This window comes from Neolamprologus multifasciatus, chromosome 19 (assembly GCF_963576455.1).
Source record: "Neolamprologus multifasciatus chromosome 19, fNeoMul1.2, whole genome shotgun sequence".
Taxonomy (NCBI): domain Eukaryota; kingdom Metazoa; phylum Chordata; class Actinopteri; order Cichliformes; family Cichlidae; genus Neolamprologus; species Neolamprologus multifasciatus.
The window spans coordinates 7282365-7301723 of record NC_140457.1 but is presented as its reverse complement, the minus strand read 5'-3'; the positions used below and the strand labels follow the sequence as shown (position 1 = coordinate 7301723).

At 39.4% G+C, this 19359-nt stretch overlaps 1 protein-coding gene across 6 annotated transcripts in view; it reads left to right on the top strand.

Moving 5' to 3' along the window:
* The first annotated feature begins 698 nt into the window (after nucleotides 1-698).
* Nucleotides 699-19359, top strand: part of LOC146495869 (leucine-rich repeat and fibronectin type-III domain-containing protein 2) — a 136475-nt gene continuing 117814 nt past the window's right edge. For all 6 annotated transcript variants that reach the window (XM_085144489.1, XM_085144490.1, XM_085144484.1 and 3 more), the window contains exon 1: nucleotides 699-1537. The gene's annotated coding sequence lies outside the window, so the exon portion shown is untranslated. The remainder of the gene's footprint in view (nucleotides 1538-19359) is intronic.

Sequence of the window (19359 nt, the reverse complement as noted above, 5' to 3'; positions counted from 1 at the left end):
ATTAGTTCAAACGGAGCATCAGAATAAGGAAGAAAGGTGTTTTAGGTGACTAAGACTGCAACAGTAACTCAAACAAGCACTTACTGCTAAAAAAAAGCAGAAGAGCTTTCCTGAACACAGAACACATAGAACCTTGAAACAGATGGGCTGCAGCAGTAGAAGTGCCACTGTCACATAAGAACAGGGACACAAGGCTAAAATGTATGCAGTCTCACAAAAATTGGACAATAGAAGATTGCTATGATGTTTTCTGGCCTGAATTAACTAACCAGAGATGCTATTGGTAGACAAGCAGAGGGAGATGGCCATAGTGATAGATGAAGCCATACCAAAAAGGACATCAGGAAAAAGCAACATGAGAAACTTAAGAATAAAAAGGGCTGAGAGAGCAGTTCCACAGTTCAGTTAATGGGGAAACACTGATTATTCTAAATATTTATTCATGTATTTTCTGTGACCACAGTAAATCTACCAGTTCATTCCCTTCTTCACTTTTTGTGTAATATCTGTTAATTGTTTAAAGAGTTCTGCTGGTCTTTGAAGGTCAAAGAGAATGCAACCTGCAAGCATTTAAGAGCTTCTGCAGGTAGGGTAATGCACAGGGAAAAAGCCCACATACTCATACAGATTGCAACATGCTACAGAACCAGGCTCGCCCACAGCCCTGATAGGCTACTTTGTTGCAGTGAGCCCTAAGCACACGCTAATCCGTGATCGTTAATCCTCTGCAGACAGAACGGTGCTCGCTGTGCACCGTGCCAAAGTGGCTATTTACGCGCAATTATCGCTACAAACTCGCTACAGTGGGTGTTTGCATACATGCACTGCACGTCTGGGTGACCTGCCTGTCTCTGCCCCCCTCTCCCCCACCCACCGCCTGTCCATTGGGCTCCGTGATACTTCATGGTGTTTGTGCCATCTAGGGTTATCCGCCGCTCCATTGCAGTCTTTCTGGCGCAGATTTCGCGTCTCGCCATCTGCTCACTCTTGGACTAACTAATAACTTCCGAATCACTGAAAACAAACAAAGTTTTCTTCTGGACCTACGGCCTTTACTTCGTTTTAAAAGGAGACATTCTTTCTGCTTGGATAAGTGTTTAGGAGCAAATGAGAAGCAACCGATTCCAAGGACGTGGACACTAGTAATTACTGCACCGCGGGGGGGGGGGAATAGACAAACGCCTGTGCCATGTAGCTGCACTCTCACATGGAAATATGCAGACGAGCCCACACAGCAGCGAGCTAGTTATTTTTACTTAAAGGGGAAAACTACAAAAAATGCTGTGAAGCTCTGTGTCGCAGCTTGGCTCCCGGCAAAAGCACAGGTTTTTCCAGAGCATCTGCTGGTGGGGGGAAAAATTGTCAGGAGCGAGAGAAGAAGCGATATGCGGCTGGTCGGGCAGTTGCTTTTGCAGTTCCTCTTCTGGAATTAGTGCATGAATGGGAAGGGAGCGGCTTTAGACTCGAAGCAGGAAAAAAAGAGTGTACTGTTTAAAGCTCGCGGCGGCACATAATGGATACTTTCCTGCCCTTAAAGGTAAGTCGAAACCTTAAATGTCCGATTCGTGCAAGAGTTCTGCCTGTCTTACACTACACGGGGATTGAAGATGCACTTAACAGTTTTATTGCATTGTCTTTTATGTATATGTGCTGCGTCTATTGGTTACAAATCATCTTTTAGTGTAATTCTAATACACCGATGATGGATTTAAACCCAAGTGATACATCATTCGATTGTATTTGCGGAATGAAGGCAGGCGTTGTGTTAATTCAGTGAAGAGCGGCTCACACTTCTGGGCAATTACAGGTATTCTCAGAAAGTAACTTGATCGGCGGAGAAACGTCGGAGCTTTACGCCGACGGATGCTGTGTTTTAATGTATTTTTACGTTTCTTTATTATACCTATGTAGAAAAATAATACTGCGCTTGGACATAAGGCTGAGAGGATGGGGAGTTGTGTCCGATGCATGCTAATTCTTGGTGTGCATAAACGTGCCCCCTTTGCTGGTCTGCAAATGTGTGTGTGTGTGAGAGAGAGAGAGAGAGTGAGAGAGAGAGTGAGTGAGGGGGGATTGAGGGAAGGAAGAGATTAGCCTACTCTTTCCAAAACGTCCCCCTGTGATTACAGTAGGCTGAAACGTTTATTAAACTCCCTTTAAGTTGCACGGATGGACTGGTGCTGCTGCTGCTGCTGCTGCTGTGTGTGTGTGTATGTGTGTGTGTGTGTGTGTGTGCGTGAGAGAGAGAGAGAGAGAGAGAGAGAGAGAGAGAGAGAGAGAGCTAGAAAGAGAGAGAGAGAGAATAAAATAAGGTTTTAATCGCATGTCCGATATGTGCTGGTTATCACCAATAAAAATATTAGTTTGGCAGGTGCGCAAATGCGGGAGTGTGTGTGTGTGTGTGGTTAAGGGATGGCCGCCATGAGGCTCCAACGCCACCACCCACTGTAATCACCACCCTCTTGTGGATTACTTGGCAGTTGCGGGGACGGAGTACGAACTCCGTGTCCGGAGGTGGAACCTGTTCCGCGGCCGCTGAAGTCTTTTCAGCACCGCGGACAGCGCAGTCAAACTGCGCCCGGAGGGAGCGTTTCCTTTCCACAGAGGGATTTGTACTGATATTTTATCGACATCGATGGCTGCGCCCCAACCCAGACTGTCCCCACCATGGAGAATTTCTTTCAAGCACACAGATTGAGGAAGTTTCTGTAAAAAGAAAATAATAATAATAATAAAATACAACAAAAGGAAATCATCTGCTGTAGAGACCCAACAGCCTTTACTCAGAAAACAACAACAAAAACAAGCAATATTCTGATGCAAAATGACTCATTGACAGGTGCGCCACACCCTGTTTATTCCCAGAGCCACGTAGGCCTAATTTATTACAGTCCATCTCATTGTCCAAATGTGCAATGTGTCTGAATGGAGCAGGAATAGCTTATGTAGGACTAATATGACCATTTTTCAGTCATTGCACTGTCTGGGTGCTTGTGTTTGGATAAAGAGAATAGTATTTGGAAAAGCTATCTATTATGATTGTTTATTTAGTATTGGTGGTGGCATAGAGGTGATGTTTGGACATCAAATTGTTCTGAAAATGGATGGTTATGAAAATCACTATCTCACAATGTAATCATTGGCTTAATTTAAAAAATAAATAAATAAATAAATCAAGATTGTTCTGGTGAAGAGAGAGCCTTTGTTACAAAAAAAGAAAGAAAGAAAGAAAATCAAAAGCAATCCCTGTGCATGCTTGAAATAAATCCTAAATAATAGGCAGAAGCTATTATTTCATTTGATATCTAAGTCATAACTCTTTATAAACCAAAAACCTATGGAGGCGCATATTATTCACTTGAAGTCTGAGTCTGTTTGGCTGATATACCCCTGGACTTGCTCACCATCATTCACTGGCTCTCAAGAGGAATGTCTGTCTCAATGCTATGTTTGCTATTCTCTATTGAGGTCATTGAACAAGTGCCCTCATTTATGTTGTCATAGTGTTTTCATTGTCATTTGGTACTTTATACTAAATGACAATGAAAAAAACAAGACAACAACAAATAAACAAACTTCTCTATGCCTTGCCAAAGTTACTGTACAATGACACTCAAAACAGAAATTCACATTCTTTATGTGTGTGGATGAATCATGGTTAAATCAGTTTGCACTGACAGCAACAATAACCAAAGAGGAATAGATTCTGATTTAAACACTGGTAGATTCTAATTCAGGAATAAATTATCTACTGCAAACCGAGCCCCGCCCACTTTAAGGAACAGAAAACACTCATATGATGCTCTAACCCTGAATGCATCTGTGTGTGAATGGCTCTACTCGGCCTCAGCAGTTACACACTTTCTCATGCGGCTTGTGAAGAATGATGTCATTACAGGAATTGTGATGTCACTAGTTCTTTTTTTGGTTTAGACTGGGTGTGCTGAGTGTGTAGTGTTGAGAAACTGTGTTACAGAAGAGGGCCCGGCGTTTGAAACACAAGGGAGTGTTTCTGCTAAAGGTGTTAGAATTCCTTTTTGGAAACTGTAGGATCCAGGATTTGTAAGGCATTAATCTTCAAACTTTAATTCAAATTATTTCTTCAATGTTGTTAACGCTTGGCTATCAACTAACATGCAGCACAAGGCGCATAGCTGTTTGCATTCAATTATTGCTTTAAGTTTTGCAATTTGAAGCTTTTTTTTTACCTTCCTTTAACTGATATACATGCCTTTGTAGCCAGAAAACAACAAAAGCATGAATTGCTTTTGTGTCTTTAGCTGCTCATTGCTAACAGTCCCAACAGAACTGTCAGCAGTGCTCATCTGATATGTTGATATCACTAGCATTTATTGTCTGTCAATGCTTGATGCCAGAATGACGCTGGAGGGCTAATGCCTTCTGTCGAGACTGCTTGGTGAAATTGATAGGCCTGCTTTGACAGATGAGATAACCTGCAATCGCAGGGAAACACAATTTACGAGTATGGCAGATGGATGCTTAGGACGCACTCAGAAGTAGGGCAGCTTTACCATGGGGAGAAGCTCAACGTGCACAGAAGCCTCACAGAGAACGTTAGAAAGTTGTTGTTTTGTGAAGGAAATTATGAGAGAGATGTAGGAGGAATGACAACTAGAGGACTTTTTTATTAAGCAAGGCACAGGGAAATAATAGAGAGGGGATCAATTCCTGTTAGCGTCTGTGGAATAGCTTTTATGGAGGGCAATAGCAGTTCAAAAATTAAGTGGAAAATAACTTGGGATTTAGTCTTAAACCCTCTGTGGCATCTCGTCTGCTATGTGAAGAAAACTCTCCCTCATGGCTTCTTCAATCACCTTCACCAGCAGAAAGATGTATGGATGCACAGAATGCTGAGGAAATAAAGAAAAGGATCTAAGCTTGAAGCTGGGAGGAGTGTAAAGGCAGTCAGATACGTTTGATCTCTGCTAAAATAATGAATATACAGAAAAGTAGCACTCAGGAAGAGAGTGCAGGGCATTTTCATGTGCTTACTTCACCTCAAATTGCCATGCATTACAGGGAGACATTTCCCTAATGAATTTAATCATCACTACTGTTGTCACTGCGTTGGTCTTTTGTTTGCATTCATGTTGACTACAGCCCAGCTGCCAGAGTGCGGCATATGTGCAGAGTGAAGCTGACACTTGATGTAGTGTTTGGAGACATCAGCTGTTGGGGTGGAGCCCCTAGACATAGCTCCAGCAATTCCTTTCTTTATTTTCTTCCTGGCTTTGCGTGTTTGTCTTCTCGCTTGCTCACCTCAGAACACAATGGTCTTTAAATGTCATCTAACTTCTCTAAATTAGATGGAATATGTGTGAAGAACTGATATCCATTGAAGGTTTTAAGGTTTCTTTACACTTGTTCAGCTGTGATTTGTTGTTTGTATAATGAACACCACAAATTACGCCCATTGTCATATGTAAAAGTTATTCTGGTTTTCATCTGTAGAGTCCTATGCCTTCATCACTGATTCTTTTCTTTCTTTGGACACAAACTACAAATATCCACCCATTAATAAGAAAAAATCCAACAGATTTCTTTCTCACTTTTGCTTGTAACCATTATTTCCATTGCTTCCTTTATCGAACTACTATTAAATTCAGTTTGGTACACATGACACATCAGTGTTTTGAGAAGAACAATTTGAAATCAGTAGCTCTTAACATTAAAAAAAAAAAGTCTGCTGTTGTTTTACCAACTGCCTCCAAAGTCTCAGGTGTGGCATCTGGAGCTTCCCACCAGCAGAACTTGAATGAAGTAACCCAGAGGCCTTTTCCAACTCAGTAGAATATAGTTTTGCTTTTATATCCATTACATCACACCTTGAGAACAACACAATTTAAATAAAAGACCAAGTAAAGACACTGTTGGAATTGATATTTTTTTATATTGTCCTTTGTGCTAAAATATATAGATATATAATCATTGCCTTTATGTGTCCTAATATGGCTATATAAAGAAAAGGCCAGACAGTCAGAGGATTTATTTTCAACCTTCTAACATTTACTTTATCTGCGTCTGTGCTGAAAAAATGTGCTTTCTTTATTTAGAGTGCAGCTTAGTCCAGAGATGAGCTATGCTATACATTTGAAAAGCACCATGTTGTGTTTCTTTTGAAGTGCAAGACTTCACACCTTTAAATGTTCATTTGAGATATGACCTATTGCAAGTTCCTGTTTTTATAGTTTAGCAAGACGCTTACTACTGCTTTTCTGCATACCTCATACACACAGTTTAAGTTCATTGAACGGTTGTATGTCTATGTATGGAATGACTGAAAACACACACACACACACACAGAATACAGACACTGATGTTGCTCAGATATGCCTGCTTAAGACTGTCACGTGTATTTGTAATTGCATATTAATGAATGATTTCTTGCTGACAATAAAAAGGGCTGTAGCGAAGGAATCAGTTGAAGTTGGCCAAGGACAGGTGAAGGCCTGGGTTGACTTCCCTCGTGAGCCACAAAAACAAAGAGCTCTGTCTTGTCTTGTTTTGTCGTGCAGTTTGGGCTTTTGGTCCAGCGGGGTTTGTGCCTAGATAAACCCAACAGACCTTAATGTTGACAGCAATATACAGTACAGTAGTTATGAATATGAATTATGGTCACTCAGAGGCGATGTTTCAATTATGTCGAGGAACCTGTTAACCACACTTTGCCTTCTTTAATTTACAGATTATCCTCGATTTGCTAATTATAAGAAGAATATCTAAAAAATGTTCCACTTGTGACAATTAAGCTTTTTATGTTGTGTTTTTGGATTCCTATCAATACTGTCTGATCACTGCTTTATTTTGTTATCCATGGTGCATCCATCCTTCTCCCTTCTTTTTTTTTTTTTGCTTTTCCACTTGTCTTTAGTCAGCCAATCACAACAGTATACACAATCCCCTGTTTCCACTTTCCACCTACCAGATTGTCTTATAAATTGCAGGAATCAAGCTTTACGGCTCACTTCCTAGTGCTGTTTCCTTGTTTTCCTGGATGATTTTGGATTTACTTGCTTGTAATGTCCAGTGTTTGGGTCCCTCTCTCCGAAACTATTACATTATATCTAAACTGGCCTGAATGCCTAGAAGAAAACTCTCTGTAAAGCAAAACCATTACTTCCTGCTTAAGTACTAAAACAGGATGTACTATGTCCTTCATGTACTGAAGCAATCACTGTGTCTTTATTCCTCAAGTGATTTAGTACATGTGATGGACCGAGCAGCGAACGTAACTTAGGCACAAGTTAAAGTCCAAAAAAGGATTTTTTTATTTAACCCAAAAACATAGTTGGTTAAATCATGCAAAAAGAGTCAAAATCTTGGGCCCATAAAAGAGGTCAAAATAACAGCCCTCTACTCAAAGTTAACAAACCATACTGGTAACTCAAACAAACTGACCTAACTTAACTAGACAAAGGGGAAACTTAAATAGTGGCTGATAAGCCCACAAAAAGGGGTAAAACACACAAAACCTAACTAATGACATAATGAACTCCAATTCCCCCCCCCCCCCCCCCCCCCCACACCCATGGTCCCGAGTCATGGAACGAGCCAATTTGCAGCTTTCCATCAAGGCTCGCTCCGCCCCTTTTCCACCTCTTGGGTCCTCAATCAAGGGACTGGAACAGCTGCAACTAAGGTAACTCAGACAACAAAGATTAAATCATACATAACAGTGTAAACTACAATGTGCGTACTTATTTTAGAATGCAGTGTTATGTGGATATGTGAATTAATTCTAAGCCAAAACCAGGCATTTGTTGTCCTGTAAATTAATTCCTATATTTAAAGACAAATGTGAATGCAATGTATAAGCCTCTACACTAACATGGTGGATATTACCACTGTGTAGCTGTACATGCAGCCATCACAGTACCTTAACATTTAATAAATTGACCATATATTACTTGCCAGGCCACAATATTTCCTCGACCTTAATGCTAAGTGCTGGTATTTTCAAATGTGACCTTTAAAAAAAAAAGTAGCAATCGAAAAATACTGCTGGTGAATGAGCCACAGTTTTTTGTTTGTTTTTGTGGGGGTAAAAGCACAGAAGTTTTGGAGGTCTTGGAATCCAGTATGTTCTCATACATACATGTAAAGCCACTTAATGAAGAAGGATGGAGGTTTGGAGGTTACCGAGTTACTAACATTCAGTAAAAAGGCCTCCTTTTTTTTTTTTTTTTTTTTAAATCACACTCATGTAGAGTGGTGGTGCTAAAGAAATTTTAAAATATGATAAGTCTCTAAGTGTCTCTTATCCTTAGAGCATAGGGTCGGACATTAAGACCTGAGATTGGTGGAATGATTAGTGATTTTAGGGAAATGTTTTAGGGGTTTTTTTAATATATGGAAAAGCAAGTTAAATCCTAAAAATGAAATAAAGCAGTGTGGGCATGGTTTTTCATTGTGAACTGTCTGACAGATCGTTAATGCATTATTTCAATGACAGAGCTCTTTCCAAAAAGTATTCTGTAAAACATTTACATAGTGCTAATTTCCTATTGAGAGAAATATTTTTAGCACAAGTTTTTAGTGGATATTAGCAGGAGAACAACGACTTACTACGTATGAGCCGTCTGAAGATGAAATGGCTGCCATACACCTTTCATCACCTTTAGGTAGCAGCTTAACTTTTCACAAAGAGCCATTCTATTGCATCTGCTAGTTCACCTTACTGCGCTGGATTGGGGGTTGGCCACAACACTACTCTGATGTGGTTTCTTTTTGCTGGTCCCAGCTGGAAGCTCTTGACTCTAGAGTATATCAAAGCGAGCTACATATTGTGGAAGGTAGAGCCATTGTGGAGCTTTTAGAGAACCTCAGGGAGCTTGCACAGGCGACGGCTCCCTTCCTTTGTGAAACACAAGTCGGAACATTAAGATGTCACTGCTGACTAACCAATATGATCGTAGGGACACAGATAGCAGAGACTGCGGATGCGAAACTCGAGAGCAATTCAGTGGGAAGTGGGGTATTTTCTGGTGACATGATTATAGAACTGGTATGGATGACAGCGCGTCTGAGATATGACTAAAACTCTTGCTATCACGACTAAGCACTTTAAATACATTAGCAAAAATTACACTGCATCAGATTACAAAAGGTAAATTCATCTTATAACCCCACTCCCTCCCTGCTCTTTTATGTTTCCCATTCTTCTCTTTGTTTCGATTCCAGACCCAGTAGGACTGTAAACACTGAGAGTTGGCATTTTAGTTTCACTGTGACCCTTTTCTCCCCTCCCACACGAATTCCCTGTTGTTGTTACTGCTGCACTTTTGAATACAGTGGCGCCCATCATTTAATGGCGGGTTCATTCATCACAGTCAGCAGTTCCAGCCCACTCAAGCTACAGGATTTCAACTAACTTTTACATTTTAAAAGCCTCTGAGTTAAGCCTTTTCAGTACAGCTGATAGACTGAAAGTAAAAGGCAGTCATGTGGGTTCCAGTGTCTCATACAGGATAAAAATATGCTTTATGGGATATGTGCTATTTTGTTTTCTTTACAAATACAGTATGTCTGAATATTTGATGTTCATAAAACTGAAAGGAAAATGAAAAAGAAAGCCGAGTGTTGCTCTAAAGACTTTATATTGTTACTCTCTGTGCCTTCAAGTCACACTCTAGAGCTGACTGTAAGATGGATTTCTATCAACAACCTCAAAGTGTAATGTTCCCTTGCCTGTTACAGTAAATTACAGCTCACAGACTCTGTGGATCACAGCCTCAGAGGGGAAAGGTGGCAAACATGTCTGCCAACATGGCGATTAGAAGTGATTATCCCTGATACAAGACACATTTTGCTTCTTGATGGTAAGAGTTGTGGTTGTGCTGGTGGCATTGTCACAAATGTCCCTCCTTTTCCCAACTTGTTTTCTATAAATAAATACCCCTACACCAGGGTCAACTTAATTTAGCATAGCTGTAGTTTAGATGAACAAGGTCAAGATAAAAGCTGATCTTAGTGCCACCTCACATGACCTGTTGGCTCGGCTGCTCCGTCTATCGGTAAATATTAATGTTAGCATAGCCTGTGAGTGAGCAATACATTATTTAGCGAGCTCACTAATGCTGCTTGTTAAATTTACACCTACAAATTCATTGACTTTTTTCCTGCTGCACTGCAAGAAAACACAGACACTGCTGAAGTTATCACCAAGAGCATGACAGCAGCTCCGTCAGGATTGCTCCTCTTACTTGCTCATGTGCAGTGGGCCCCAAGGTTAGCAACAAAAACTGTTTAGCTCCAGAGATCTAAAATGGAGAGCTCCTCGTGCCGCTGTGGAGTGATAACATTCAGGCTCTGCTGGGGACGTCGCTACAGTGAAGGAGCTGTAATTTAGAGAGGGGCTGGAACAGCTTATCTTCCTAAGCCCCTGAGCAAAATAAAGAAATAATGAGTGTGAAAAACACACACACACACTCACACACACAAAAGACAGAAGTAATGAGTCATTGGCATTGGCAAACGTGTGAAATCACTGTCTGGATGAAGGTCTGTGGTCAAAGAGAGAGCAGGCCCACTTATTATTCACAGTAAGACAGCCAGAGTCGACCAGACCGGCTCCAAAAAGGTCAGATGCTACTGCACATAGGCAGCTATCTTTACTCTGCTGCAGAGTTTGTCAAGGTGGTAAATGAAAGAAGAAGACAAGAAATTTGTTGCTCCGCTTGTCTTTCTATAACAAAGTTGTTAGCCAAGTTACACAAGGAGCATTATTCTTTTCATGTTTTCTTGAAATCTTTTCATTCCTTTCCTACTGCACCTTAAATCCCATTTGACATGTGCCACACCATATTCTTGAGCTCTGCAGTATACATTTGTGTTCGTTTGAGTGGAATTCTCAGGAGTTATTAGCATATTTTGTGCAGTTGGTAGCGCCATCAACAAGTAAGCTTCACAAGGATGCAACTTTAAGTGCTTATTATAATTGGCTCTCAAGATTTTAGTTTCAGAGTTGTCCATGCTCTGTTATAAATTGCAGTCATTAGGTGGAAAATGTCCCAATTCTGCCTTAAAGTTGAAGTTCCCTCTCAGCGGCGTCTTTGATAAATTGATAGCAGGTCTTTTAATCTCGCCGTGCTCCTTTCGGGTCCTCCCCGATGATTGCTCTCTTGATGGGTTCTTTGCAAAGCACCGTCCTTGTCTCACAGCAGTGAGTTTACGTCTCATAGTCAGCATGAGCCTACAGTATGCACACAGTGTTCCCTCTGCGCTGCTTTTGAACACCAACCTTTCCTTTGCTTGTTTATTAGGCATTCAGTTGAGAGGAATTGTGAAGCTTCAGACAGTAAAATATTTTCCGCCTTATAAATCTCTCTGTGTTACAACAGCACACATCTGAGTGGTTTGATTTTTATTGATTGTCACTGGAAATTGAGTTTGACGCACACTTCCCCCCGTTTTCTTTGACAGGACTTATCTTGATAGAGTGTAATATAGATGAGGTTGCAAACAAATTATCCATATTCAAATCGTTTAGTAAAATTATTTCGGGCTGGTTACATTTGTGCTTAGTACAGAGTTGTCTTTTTCAGTCACCCCAGCAGTCAACCATTATGTAATCTCTTCTTCAAAGTCCTTAAACTCAGTGTGTTTACTGACGTGAAACATAATGCATTCTAAATGCAGTTCTAAAAGCAGGCTACTATGCAGAAGATTAGCCTCTGAGATAAAGGGGCTATGTTACATGCCCCATGCTCTCAGATGTAATGTTCACACAGCTGTTCTATTTAACTCTGCTTCCATTCATTGTTTTTTTTTTTTTTTTCTTATATGCATCTCACTGTTAAGGTCTCACCGCAGCATCTGAATTAGGTTTAGGGTAAGATTTTTACTTTGCCATTACTACATTTTTATTCTTTTCTTTTACAGACATGTGTTAGCTATCTAGCTTCGGAGTTTTCATGTCCACCTCACATAATACAATTTCATTAAATGTCCCCTTTGCGTCAGCGTTACAAACAAGGTATCTTTTGGGGCTGAAACATTTAACCACCAAGACCTGCTAAATCTGCAGATTTATCAGCCACCAGATCCTGGTTTGTTTCCCATTTTGGACCTTTGTGCCCTGCACTTGTTTATGCTTTCTTTTCTCTCTTTCATTAAATCTTTTAGGTTTTCCTGCTTTTACTTTCACTTTCAGTGACTGGGTTAGGAAAAGGATAATTTTGGGGTGAGATAAATGATAACTTAGGAGACAGCCCATCCCAATATTGCCATAACCCAGTGTCCTGCTGCCTAAGGACATGTTGAGACAAGGCAGTGGGTGTTACAACAAAGTCCCTTATTTGGCCCCTTGTTTTCTTATTTAGTCCTGTTTCTAAGCAATGATAATATATAGATGTGCTAACAAACATTGGTTTAACCAAGTCTAGCTGATATTGTTTCTATAATATGAATGGAGTCATTTAGCTTGCATTCTTCCCTTTAACTGTAACTAAGATGTGTTGCGCTGCATGGCTTGTGTTCCACATGATTACATGAAGTGGTGTAATTGTGCCGTAATTAGTTATAATAAGCCGCTGGCAAGCATATCCTGGGATGAAGAGGAAACCGCCAAAAATAGGAAAATTAGGTGAGTGCTAAAAAATGTAGCGCCTTGGGCCTCGGGTGATCATTTTGTGCTTCTGCAAATTTCAACACAAACAGCATGTTTCACTGACAGTGTAAAAAATAAAATCGGAGCAAAAACATAATTCACTGCTGGAGCTGAATGTGTGATAGCGAATGCCAACTGTGTCCCAGCCTGATAAACTTGTGGTTATGGGCCATATCAGTCAGGATACACAGTTTAAAGTAGTGGCTGTGAATTGTAATTGAGACGTTGAAGTTTTTGCAACCAAAAGAAGATCAGTGCCATAAAAAGAAAAAAAAAGAAACAAACAATATCTTAGAATTATGTCTCTGCCTTTTACCGGTGAAGCAAACACAGAGGAAAGCCACACAGCCTCAGGCGATGAGCCTGTATAATCCCACAGCAGGCTATCCTTTAGATGTCAACAGGCTCAGCAAAGCCTCAATTTGTTCCTGGTATGAAGTGGGTGCTGAATAGATATACAAAAAGACAGGAAGAACCCCTTACTCTCACACACACACAGACAAACTGATGGAGAAGGTAAAATAATTATTTGAACAAATAGTTACCCAATGAATATTTAACAGTGATTAGTCTGTTTTAATGCAGTGGTTTAAGAGTGGCCTTGAGGTCTTACTGGTATTTAATCTACTGACATGTTGTGGCCACAAGAAGTCCGTATATGCTGACTGAACTCCTGGATGTAATGTTCACGTCAGTGACTCTTGCAGAGTGTTTTATAGCTCTTCCTAAAGGTCACTGCTCAGGTAGAGTAGACTGACAAGTGACCATGGGATTTTATTTTAATCCTGCACCGAGGACACATTCATTAAAACAATAAATGATGAATAACACTAAAAAAATTGGATTAAACCTACCTCATAACAGTTATGTTTATGGCTGCTAGATGAACAACTGGTAATGCATCAGCTTCTCCTTTAGATTGTGTACTTCATAGGAAAAAGCTGGTTATAACAGTATCTGTAGAAGTGTAAGACTCATAATGGACAGTTTAAAAATTACAAAGGAGTCTTTTCTGTCCAAAAGTCCAATTGGCCTAATAGATTCCTACATTAGTCTTTTAATGTGTTTTGATCTCTCTGGTGTAGACAGTTGTGTCAGCCTTATCTTGAATGGATAGACTTACATGCTATCTTAAAGATGCACTTACCCTTCGGAACTATGCTGTGCATGCACTTACCCCTGGTCACATTATTCCAACATTACCTACATAGCTGGTAGTTCCATTAAATTAAGTGTTTGATTTGTCTGAGAAGTCCAAAATTAATCAGTTGACTTTTCAAAATTTTGTGCTCGAACCATTATAACACTCATGACACCCAGTGAGTGCCATGAGTGTTATAATGGTCCAACACAGTCAATTGAAGGCAACACTTAATGGATACATCAACATAGATACAAAAGTCTTTCATACATGTTAGTTATATCACTTTAGTATGGATATGGCAAAAAGTGGTTCATTCATTAATCCCTACTATAGCATGTTAGATTTTCTTTTTATTATCCCAATGCAAGTGCTGACCTTTTTAAAAAAAGGTTACATCTCTACATTAAAGTTTTATACCTTGTTTTATTCACAAGGAGAGGAAGGAAAATGTTACTTTAAAACATATTCATTTACAGACTGACTGGACCTGAGACTGTGTGAAATGGGTCAGACTTTCCCAGTTTTAGCTCCAACTTTAACCGAACCTATTTGCTGTTTTCTGAAGTAGGACGTCAAAGAGTTTTAGTTGTATAGTATCTGACAACAGGTTTCTCAATGCATTGGACGTAATGGTTAATATAGCTTTGAGCTGCTGGCCTCAAGCAACAAAACATGTAGAGCGGGCCATAAAAGTCTGTTAAGCTCAATTCTGTTTACCCTCATTCTTCTATATTTGTTTTCGTTTTTTTAACTCTTAGTTTTGAGCCACCACGCTGAGAAACCATCATTTGGGAGAATATGTTGGGTTGAAATGATGGACTGCTTGTATTCCTTGCTGAGCCTGAGGGTGTTAAGAGCTGTACTGAAACAACAGGAAGGCTTGAGATTCTTCTGACTCATACGAAAGCACAGACTGGTCATTCTGTTAGACCGTCTGAACAGAGGGTGCAGTGATTCAGTGGTTACATACACCTGAGACTTAATGGAGGAAATATGAGAAGCGAGCAAGAAAATGCTCATTTTCTCTCTGACTTCTGTGAAAGACTTTCTTTTTACATTTTTTCTTAATATGAGGATTTTATAGGTAGAGGCGTTCATTATACAGCTCTTTTCACACTCAACATGATCCTTTTGCAGAGATTCTTTTTTAAAAAATAGCCTTAAGCACTGTACAGTGTTCTCTCTGAAATAACTTGATGAACATACCAGGAGATAATCAGTGAGCAATGTCCTGCTGACCCTGAGCTGAGCTTTACTTTGTTCGCATGATTCAGTTTCACTAAAAGGTAAATTATCCCCAAAACTGCTGCTTCATTCTTCTGCTTGAGTAAATTGCTAGTCCTCTGCAACAATAGCTCACAAACTGAGATTTTCCATACTGGCAAAACAAAAAAGTGTCACTTAATCCATCCATCATGCAGCTCATTTTAGAGGAACAATTTTTCGCCTGCATGCTCTTTTCTGCACTGCACTGCATGTGGGGCAGTCCTGGGGTGTCGACTGCTTCTTACAAACAAGGCACCCGCTGATCTTAGGCAAGCACCAATCCCAGTCTGTCTAATCAGTTTTTCATCCTCTATTGAGGATGAAGAAGCCTCATGCATCATCACTGAATGAATCACTCTCCAGTCAAATCAGCAGCTTTTTTTAAATTTGATTTTCAAATACATGTGACATTAAAATGTAGGTTTTCTTGAGAAAGAAGAAACTAAAGAACATGTGAAGAAGACACACACTTTTTTAAGTAGCTCTGACTAAACCTAAGAAGCTTCAAAGACTTTACTCATAAAATCTGTTTTGTGACATTTCTGGAATAGCTTTGTGAAGTGTGAGAAATGCCAGCGAGCAAGTGAGCAAAAACTCTAGTTTCCCATTCCTTCTTTATTAAAAATGTGAATTTGGATATTTAAGAATGAACAAACAGCCCAGTGGATTTTTTTCAATTTCTCTAGATAATTTAAAAATATATCTCCATGTCACCATTATCAGGTCAACGTTGCTCTTATCCTTTCAGTCTTTTTCTGTCCAGTGTATAGATGTTTTCTAGGGAACGTATTTGATTTTTAGTATTATATTATTATACTATATTATTTTTAATATTATTTTAGTTCACACAGACACGATTTGTTTTATATATATATATATATATATACACACACATACAAGTATTATAGGACTGCAGTTATTTTCAATAGCTGTTTTTTTTGTGCCAAAAATAAGGAAAAATAGAGCTTGTTATCCCCTTGGTGGGAAGAATTTTGGATTTAATACCATTTCAGTTATCAGATCAGTGTTGTCGTGTTTTCTTAGGGTTTCTAGAGAACAAAATAAACATTCGGTATATTGTCCCAATAATACATTTTTGCTATGTGGAGATAGAACTGGCTAAGATGTCATAGTTATTTGGGATTATTTGTCTTTGGCTGAAGAGGTGCACATGTACATCTAAGGTCTCAGCAACATAGGTTTAGAGACCACCTGGCAACTACTGGTCATGAAGGAAAAATGTGTATTCTCTGCCCTATTCACCATATTCACTATACTCAGCTTAAAGATTGGTCTGTGATTATAGATTATGGGATCTGATGTATATTTTGTATTAAACATCAAAGTTAGCGAATCTTCTGGTGCTTTGATTTGGACCTCAAAATTATTGAAACCTTATTTTCCCTAATCTTTTATTCGGTGGGGGTGGGGGACAAACAAACAAAATACATTGTTTAAATATTCCAAAAACATTGTGATGAATGTGCTGTTTGGAAACAAAATATTTAGACTTTGATAAAACTGCACTTACGCAGTCCCGAAAGGTTTAAAAAATTAAACTTTTTTAGGAAAATAAGAAAAATACAGAAATAAAATAAATAGAAACATTGTACTGATTACTTGAAACTAGAACCCATAAACATCACCAATTGCTGCAATTGCTCCCTTGAGATGCTAAATTGATCCTTTTCTGTTTCTTGTTTGTGGGTCTCTCTGTCTTCTGTTTTTCTTTTACCAACTGAAGAGTATGCTGTATTTTGCTTTATAGCATTATTTATTTGTACTGTGAATCATCATCCAGTAAGTTTTGCAGAATTTGGCTGAATCTGTCACAGGCTGGATCGGTGACCCAGCGTTTTGAGTTATTTTGTACTGTTGATTTCTTATGTTAATATAATGTGAAATTCATGTGTTATTCTTAAGTTAAGGGGGTAGTTGAGGAGTTTTGTATTTAGGATTACTTATGAGACAATGTTAAGTTCTATCATTATTATTATTAGCATTTTGTCTTAGTTGAATTTTTAGTCTGGTTTATGTTTTTTTCTATGCCTCCTTGTTTATGTAGGTTCCTCTTGTGTCTCTCTCTCCTCTGTGTTCCTCTCCCTCTCTCACTCCCTCTCTCTGTCTCTTGTGTCAAGCTTGTGTTGTCATGTCTACGTCTCTTCTTGATTCCCATTTTATTTTGAAAGTCTTGTGTTTCCATGTTCGTTGTGTTTAGTTTTGCTTCCCCTGTGGCTTCAGGTCCATTTGTGTCAGCTGTGTTTCCCCAGGTGTTTGTACTTCCCTCATTACCCTTCTGTGTATGTAAGTCCTCGGTCTTCTTCTGTTCAGTGTTGGTGTGTCTGTTTTCCTCCCTCCATGTTATATTCACTTTCAGGTACTTCATGATTCTGTTCAGGTCATGTTCATGTTTTTCTCATAGTTTCTCACATGCTCCCGCCCAGAATCATGTTCATGTCCTTTAGTCATGGTTATCACAGTCTAGTTTTGCCACTTTAGGTTTTAGTTTAATTTTCGCCCCTGTTTGCTTTTGCCTTATTTTGTATTCATGTTTTTTCGGCCAAATAAATGGCTCGCCTTTTGCTAAACTTCAGCTGTCCGCATCATAAACACATCGGCTTTGCAGCCGTGACAGAGTCTAAGCATATACTAAAGCTCTGTACAATTCATAATTCTTCTAATTCACATCATCAATAAACACTAGTGACCCAGTTTGACTAGCAGTCAAATGTGCCAATGCTAATGCCCTAATGGCATATGTTTCCCTTTCCCTTCTCCAAACTTTTCTAATCATTTATCTTGGTTTTGTCCATCCGTTTTGTTTTTGAGAACTGTACAGGCTCTTTAAGACGTTGTTTTTTCAAAAATTCTACTCCGACCTTGCTTTTCTTGATTGTAACCTGTGGTTTGCACCTTAGTGTAAACGCTGCGTACAGTCCAGTGTTGTTTTGTTGAGAATTCTGTGAACATCCACTTTAGCTGTCTTCAGAGGTTTTCGAGGTCTATAATGATGGACTCCTTTAATTAGATTAACGGTAACACAAAAACTCTGTTACCATCTAAATACTTATGGATTTGACGATAGAGGTCGGTTTACTAAAAAAAAAAGTGCTTACTGTCCAGTAGTACCTGAATCATATTTCCAGTAGTAGAGAAATGTTTCCTCGTATTTTCCAAATAAAAGACCAGATCTTGCTCAAAGTGGCGTGCAAACTCAGACAGCAACATTGGCGACAGTGTCATGGCAGGAGATTGTGCTGTGATAAAACTGTGGAGGTACTTTGATTTCGATGGCACTGACAGCCTTAGCTGGCCTCTGCTGCTTCATCCTGCCTCTGGGCTCTGACAAGATTGCAAAGAGAGCTGTTACTGACTAATAAACACTACAGAGGGCCAGCTCTGCCCAGACATGGCCTCAGAAACACACTGCATCTTTGTACCCAGGCCTGAATTGATAACTGTGGTAGTTTGGCTTCAGACAAGGCTGATGTTCAGCTATGTCAAAGCTCCCCTTCTTTCGCTCACTCTCCCCCAGCGGCTGCTCTGATACCCTTTAACGTGCTTAATGCCATTGGCATTTATGAATGGTTAGAATGACCTTTTAGATTGGGCTGCAACTGTTTCATTATGTTTATTCACTAGCAGAAAGTGTTTGTTGGGGAAAATCTGCTCTATGAGCTGTATTGAGGCAATATTTATTTCTTGAAGGACCAAGAAACACATTATACCTTAAATGAAGAAATACAACCCCACTGTTTTTGAAATTGCATTACCATTTCAGTTCACCAAGTATATTAGTCTGAAGTGGTTGTGTAAACATAATATATTGGTGATGATTTAAAGATAGAAGAAACAGGCCCGTCATGTTCTTTTGTTATAGTTCTGATAATGGCCGTATGCAGAAAAAAGATGTTCATACACTCAGGTGAACAAGTCCAGCATTGCTAGTGAAACAAAGAGAAGACACTGATCTCCTGCTGCCTAGAATTAGGGATGAGATTATGATTAGAAGTCAAATGGGTTTTCTCAGGGGTAAAATGAGTTCAATTACTTATGTTAATGGAATTTAACTGGTGACAGTAAAAATAGAAAGGAGATGCTTTAAGACTGGCATTTGGCAGGTGCCTAGTGAATAATCTTTTTCAAGAATACTAGTCAAAGGTTGACTTTTTCTTGTATATATGAATAAAAGCACAAAAAAAATATGAGCGACACACTTTCATGTGTAGCTTGTGTGAATCTTGTGATGTTTGCATGAGGCAGATTCTCTTTGCACAGCTTATATTAGTAGGAACAAACCAAGGTCATAAAACTCGGTGAA